Here is a 6,103-nt window from a genome sequence, read left to right as displayed (position 1 = left end):
TCTGCAGCTTCCGGTTCCGCCGGCGGTTTCGGCCGATCCGCGATCCTGCGCGGGCGCGTCGTCTGCTACATCCTTGCCCTGCATTTCAGCGCTTACCGATGTCATGGTGGTGACGCGAAACTTTCTTTGCCGTACTGGTTGCAGATTCGACGTCCAAGCGCACCTTGCCGAAAATGGTGCATGTGAGGTATGCCTGCCGTGATGAAAACTCGCGCTGCTTGCCGCTGAAAGCGTACTAGCGTCGCGCGCCGTGCCGACCAAAGCTTTTTATATTGCGGCGAAAACGGCGTGACGCTCCCGTCCGCAAATGGTAGCTGCCGCGTGGAGCTAATGCCGTTTCTTTTTTTTTTTTTGTTATCTGAGCATTAACTGGCGGAAATGCGATCCGAGTTGGGTGTCTCGAGCAAGTCTGATACCATAGCTGTGCATAAAACGAAAGATAAAATGCATTAAGTTGGGGAAAAAAAAAAAATAAAGAGGGTGTGGTGCTTGTAATTGGGCTAGTCGGAACATTCTGGAAAAAAATACGTGCGCTGTTTGCGTTTGTGTCGTCTTTTAACTCTTTGCCTGTAAACCCAAGCAAGCCAACGTTGACCCAAACAGCGCATATGCGCGTGGCGCAGTGCTGCGATGGAGCGCTTCGTCATAACTACAGAACACTATATGTATAGTCATAGCCGACGACGACCGAAGTAAATCTGGCGCGGCCTGTGCCGTGCCCTGTGTCTCCGTGCTGAACACGATAATCGAACCTATCCAAAGCGCGCACTCCTAGTCGAGCTCCGCGAAGCGAGACCCCTCCCCAGCTTTTCTTTTTGCTTGTAGCAAGGTGTGGTTTGGGAACGGGTTGGAAGGGGTGGTGAAGAGAACATTGTTTTTCCGTCGTTCGAATTAAATAAGGCATGACTTACTTTAAATGGGGAGCGCACTTTATGCGGCTCTGTTAATGGATGTGTTTTCTCGAGTCTGCCGCTTCGCTCTCGATCATTGCTTGTGCAATCACTTGGCTCACGCGATACACTGCTGCGCAATAAGATGTATATCGTAGTACGTATTTTTTTATCTACTGCTGAAATTGAAACTCCTTCAAAGAGCGTGGGAACCAATGTTTTGTGTTCTTGGGCGCATTTTCTCCGCAGTATCGCGAGCGGCAGATAACGTTTGCTACGATATTCACGACAGTCGCCAGTGATATCGCACAGATGTTCGCTCCCAGATAGGCCATAGTTTAAAGCAAATGACGGGGACGTAGTGAGTGCTTCAGCGAACGCGAAATTTTGAAAATAGTTTTTTTTTTTTTTTTTTTTTTTTTTTTTTTTTTTTTCGAAGCATCGAGACGGCTTCATCGGCGTTGTCATACCTTGGCTGACATCCGAAAACAGGTGATTCATATATAACGTTATAGCTGGGTGCAAACAAGTTGCTCTCGGCCATAGGACGTGAACTATCTTGCTCCGCTTACAGCTTACAATAAACAGTTTTTGATATTTTGACTACACCAAGGGAAGGGAGGAGGGTGGGAGTTAGGGTGGAAGGAGAGAAAGGGGAGCCGTAGTGGAGGGCTACGGAGTAATTTCGACCACCTGGGGATCTTTAACGTGCGCTGACATCGCACAGCACACGGACGCCACTTCGTTTCGCCTCCATCGAAACGCAGCCGCCGTGGTCGGGTTCGAACCCGGGAGCTCTGGACAGTAGTCGGGCGTCTTACCACTGCACCGCCCCGGCGGGGCATGCTTTAAACCCCCGCAATTGTTTTTCGGCGAATGTTATTTTCCAGGAATTACTGATGCACGAATTTATTATTTAATGCAGGAATCTATCTAGTCGTGGCGTTTTCCTCAGCCATAATTAATACCGGATCATTAATTTACCATAATCGCAAATGGTATTTGGAGTTGTGCTTATAGAAGGAATCGTTGTCGTTGATAAAAATGTAACACAAATTAAATAAGGTAAAGATAGGATAGTCCCTAGACAAATACGAAAGTCGAAGCTTGTTCGAGTGAGCTGGCTATCACGTAGTCTGCGGTGCAGGTGAGTTCGAACAGTGCACGTTTATGGCTTGCAGGTGGCAGGGAAGTGGTGCTTCCGGATCTGCAGAGGCGAAATCGCACAACCAACAATACAACCGTCTCTCCGCGCCCCGGCTTCCCTGCTTGAATAATTTTCAACTTTACGTCTAAGTCGTATTCAGCATGCAATGCCTTACATATGCCGATAATATTGGCCCTTCTCGGTTAAAACTTTATTTCTAAAACTGAATGCGGCGTACTTAGATCGTTCTAACGCGATAGCGTTAAGGATTTTGTGTAGCAGAAAAGCCGGTGTCGGCGTTGTGGTCGTAACTCGAAAATCGGAATTAAAGAAATAGTAACACCTTTACGGAAACCCGAGAAGTCGAACACAGTTTCTTCGCAGTGCGAGCCGAGCGTGCCCCGCCGGGGTGGTGCAGTGGTAAGACGCCCGACTACTGTGCCGGAGTTCCCGGGATCGAATCCCGGCCTCGGCGGCTGCGTTTCGATGGAGGCGAAACGAAGTGGCGTCCGTGTGCTGTGCGATGTCAGCGCACGTTAAAGATCCCCAGGTGGTCGAAATTACTGCGTAGCCCTCCACTACGGTCCCCCTTTCTCTCTATCCACTTTCACTCCCACCTTCATCCCTTCCCTTACGGCGCGGTTCAGGTGTCCACAGAGCAAGTGTGACAGATACTGCGCCTTTCCCTTCCTATGAACCAACCAACCAACCAACCAACCGAGCGCGCAACCACTCCGCCGCATTGCTTCTCCCCGAGAAAAAGCAGGACCTAATGTATATGCATTGCCTTGTGGCTGTCAGCTAATGTTTAGGTGCGTCATTAGAAAGAAACTAATTACGGAAGTAATAGTTATGCGAGTAACAAAGAACTTTTCCGCTTTGCTTACCTGTGATGCGGCACTCAAAAATTCGTACGGCGCTGCCGCAACAGATGGCGTGAGCCGCCGCCCGATTCAAAGCCTTATACATCCATCCATCGTCTTCAAAACATTGGGGTTTAAAGACAGCTGATGAAAAAAATAATTAAAAAAAAGAACAGGCCACAGACTTTAAGCGGGAAGAAATAACCAAAGGGGGGTTATCTGGTGGTTAAAAATCAAAGCATGAGGGAAATTTTATTCTGCACTAAATACAAAAAAAATATATATATAGGAGTGGTGTGTGATTATAAATTAGCTTAGTTTATGGAGTTGAACGCCCCAAAGTAACGCAGGGTATGAGAGACGCCGTAGTGGAGGGCTCCGTGCACGTGGGGTTCTTTAACGTGCACCGACATCGCACAGCACACGGGTGCCTTCGCCTCCATGGAAAAGCGGCCACCGAGCCGAGGCAGTCATTCGATCCCGCATCCTAATTGGGCAGCCCTAACCACTGCACCACCACGGTGGGGCAGTCGTGAGAAGTATGTCGTGAGGCTGAAGAGCATGAGAAGGCGATGTGAACGGGGCCCGATAACGCTATCGCGTTTAACTCTTAAAGGCGAAGCGTCCTCCCATTTTCTGTTTCTTTGTTTATAAACCGAAATTGCAACCCCTACTCAGAACAGTTTAATTGAGGCTGGAGTGAATAGTGGCAGAGTAGAAAAGGCGGCGCCGCAGTGGAGGGCACTGTAGTAGTTTTCGACCACTTGGGGTTATTTTAAATTATGGACTGGCATCGCATAGTGTTACGGGCACCTCCTGCATTCCATCGAGTCGCGGGCACAGGCCATATCAGCAGAGTCCCACAGCTACAGTACTGCGTGTGCATCTTGCCTGTAGATCAAAGTGCGACCGCGTCGTGCTCCTCGGTAGGATTCCCGTCGGACGGTTCGCGGCCGCGCACGTGGTGCCGGCTAGTCGGACCCGTCCCGTTCCGCGGCCGATGCCGGTTTCTGACGTCGCTGAGCGGGCTTTCAATCGCGAGCCGTCGAGGATCGGCTAATGGCGTTTCGTGACGACATCGGCCCCGATCTCGCCCGAACGCATCGAGGGAGCCCCCTTCCTTTTCCTTCCGGTGCCAGTGGAGCGGCACGGTGGCACGCGCGCGCCGTCGAAAGCTGCACGGGTTCATTCTGTGCACGTGAGAACAGACGATGGATCGTCCGGCACCCTTTCGGCTGCTGAGGCCGCGGGGTCGAATCATAGGCAAGGCGACCGCGTTTCGAATATGACGGCTTTGTGCTGTGCGATGTGTTATATAGCATTCTGAAGAACCCCTGACTGCCGACATACATGTCCGGATCCCTCTAGTACGGACATGCCCTCGTCATTTTACTCCTCAGCTCGGCTCGCCTTCTCTTTGCTCGTAACCAATTACGCCACCGAGGGCTACTGTGCGTTGTGTACCTGTGTGTGATTTTGACCACTCAGCCAAGGCGTCATGGCGTCCTCAGCCGCATTCGCCGCGGCTGAGGACCTGCTGGGGACCGAGGCTTGCTAGGTACCGCGTCATCGCGGCTTCGTGTCTTGGTCTACGCGTGCATGCGTTGTAAAAAATAGAAACGCTCGTGCGCTGAGCTTTTCGGGCTCGCGTGAACAGAACGAACTGCTTACTCTTATACATAGTCGCTGCGAACATAGTTCACCACATAAGCAGTTGTGCTCGGGAGACAACTTTATGGGGTTTGGTTTTTGGATTTTAACGTCACAAAGCGGGCTACGATCGATTGACGCCGTTAGGGAAGGTCCGGATAATTCGGCCACCTGGAGTTCTTTACCGTGCACTGACATCGCATACGGACGCCTTTTTGTTTCGTGGGAGGTATCGAACCCGGTTCCCCCGGATCAGTATTTCTAGCGCCCCAACCACAGAGTTGCGGAGCACGACTTTGTGCGGCACTGAAAAATAAACATGCAGGGCGTCTTTGATGGTCGCCCGATAACTTTCGTCGCAACGCAGTACAGCTGTAGTGGTCACCGTTGTCGCTTCGCGGTGTACGAAAACTTTCGCCTGCGTCGCAGTGCCATGATTGGGAGCTTCCAAAGTTGGAAAAACGCGCACGTTCAATGGTGAAATGTGTTGCGGGCGGTACATGTGTTGAGGGCATGTGGTTCCGCCTGAACGTGGACACCAATCTTCCAGAGAGAGAAAGAGAGAGAAGGCAGAGAGGTTAACCAGGAAAGCTTCCGGTTTGCTACCCTGCACTGGGGAAGGGGAATGAGGAGTTTAAAGGAGAAAGATAGAAGAGAATGACAGGAAAGGTAAGGCGGCGAGGAGCACAGTCACAGTTTCTCAATCAAGTTTGTGTCTCTCATAAAACACATAAGTGCTTTGAAGGCTTTGCCGTTAGATGCCTTCTGTGGCCATTGGCCGAGGATTTTCTCCTCTGTGAAAGGACGGCTGTCAAGATGGTCCAGAGCCGAACGCAGCGCATATCTTTCGCTTGAAAAACTAGCAATCTTCCAGACTTTCTCACAAAATTCTTCAGTGCCTTATTTCGGTCCTGTGAGGCTTGAATCGCATCCTGTCCGCGTTTGATTTGGTGACGCTGTTGGTGGCTCAAGCCGCGAGAATGAGCACGTCCATGAAACGACAGTGTCGCATGTCGGATCTGTCCAACACATTATCCTTCCCGTTCAACGTTCTTGTCTGCTGTGTCACTGCAGGGACATAGGCGTCCGGGAGAAGTTAAGCTCAGGCCCCATCCATGGTTCCAGACGGTGTTAAGCGTGAGCGGTACCTGGAGAGAGAGGGGTGACAAATGTGAAAGGCACCAGCGGATGGAGAATGGGCCGGGTCTCAACGATTATGATGAAAACTTCTCTTCAAAGGAAAAAGGAAGGGGATTTATGGGAAAGTTGGTCGGATCCTTATTCCGGATGCGGTGAACTATAGAAGAATATAGTCCGGGATTCCGTTGGCCAAGGCCGCCGCTCTCGCCCTTTCCACGAGAGTTCGCTGGTCATCGAGATGCGAGCTGTACAGCGCTGCCTCCTACCCTTCCCACAGTGACTGTTTTTAGTGTCTGAGGCACTATTAGCACTACGTGAAATTATATCGTTACGAGATATTTGTGCATCAAAATGCAAGTTTCTCAGGAAATCCTGGCGTCACTCTTCACACTGCAACTCCCAAGATCATTCAC

The 6,103-nt window shown here is 50.7% G+C and overlaps 1 protein-coding gene across 1 annotated transcript in view; it reads left to right on the top strand.

Moving 5' to 3' along the window:
* Positions 1 to 6,103, top strand: part of Fbxl7 (F-box and leucine-rich repeat protein 7) — a 90,941-nt gene that overhangs the window by 29,769 nt on the left and 55,069 nt on the right. The window lies entirely within an intron of this gene.

This window comes from Amblyomma maculatum, chromosome 6 (assembly GCF_055883805.1).
Source record: "Amblyomma maculatum isolate TAMU_Amacu chromosome 6, ASM5588380v1, whole genome shotgun sequence".
Taxonomy (NCBI): Eukaryota; Metazoa; Arthropoda; class Arachnida; order Ixodida; family Ixodidae; genus Amblyomma; species Amblyomma maculatum.
This window is presented reverse-complemented; position numbering and strand designations above follow the sequence as displayed.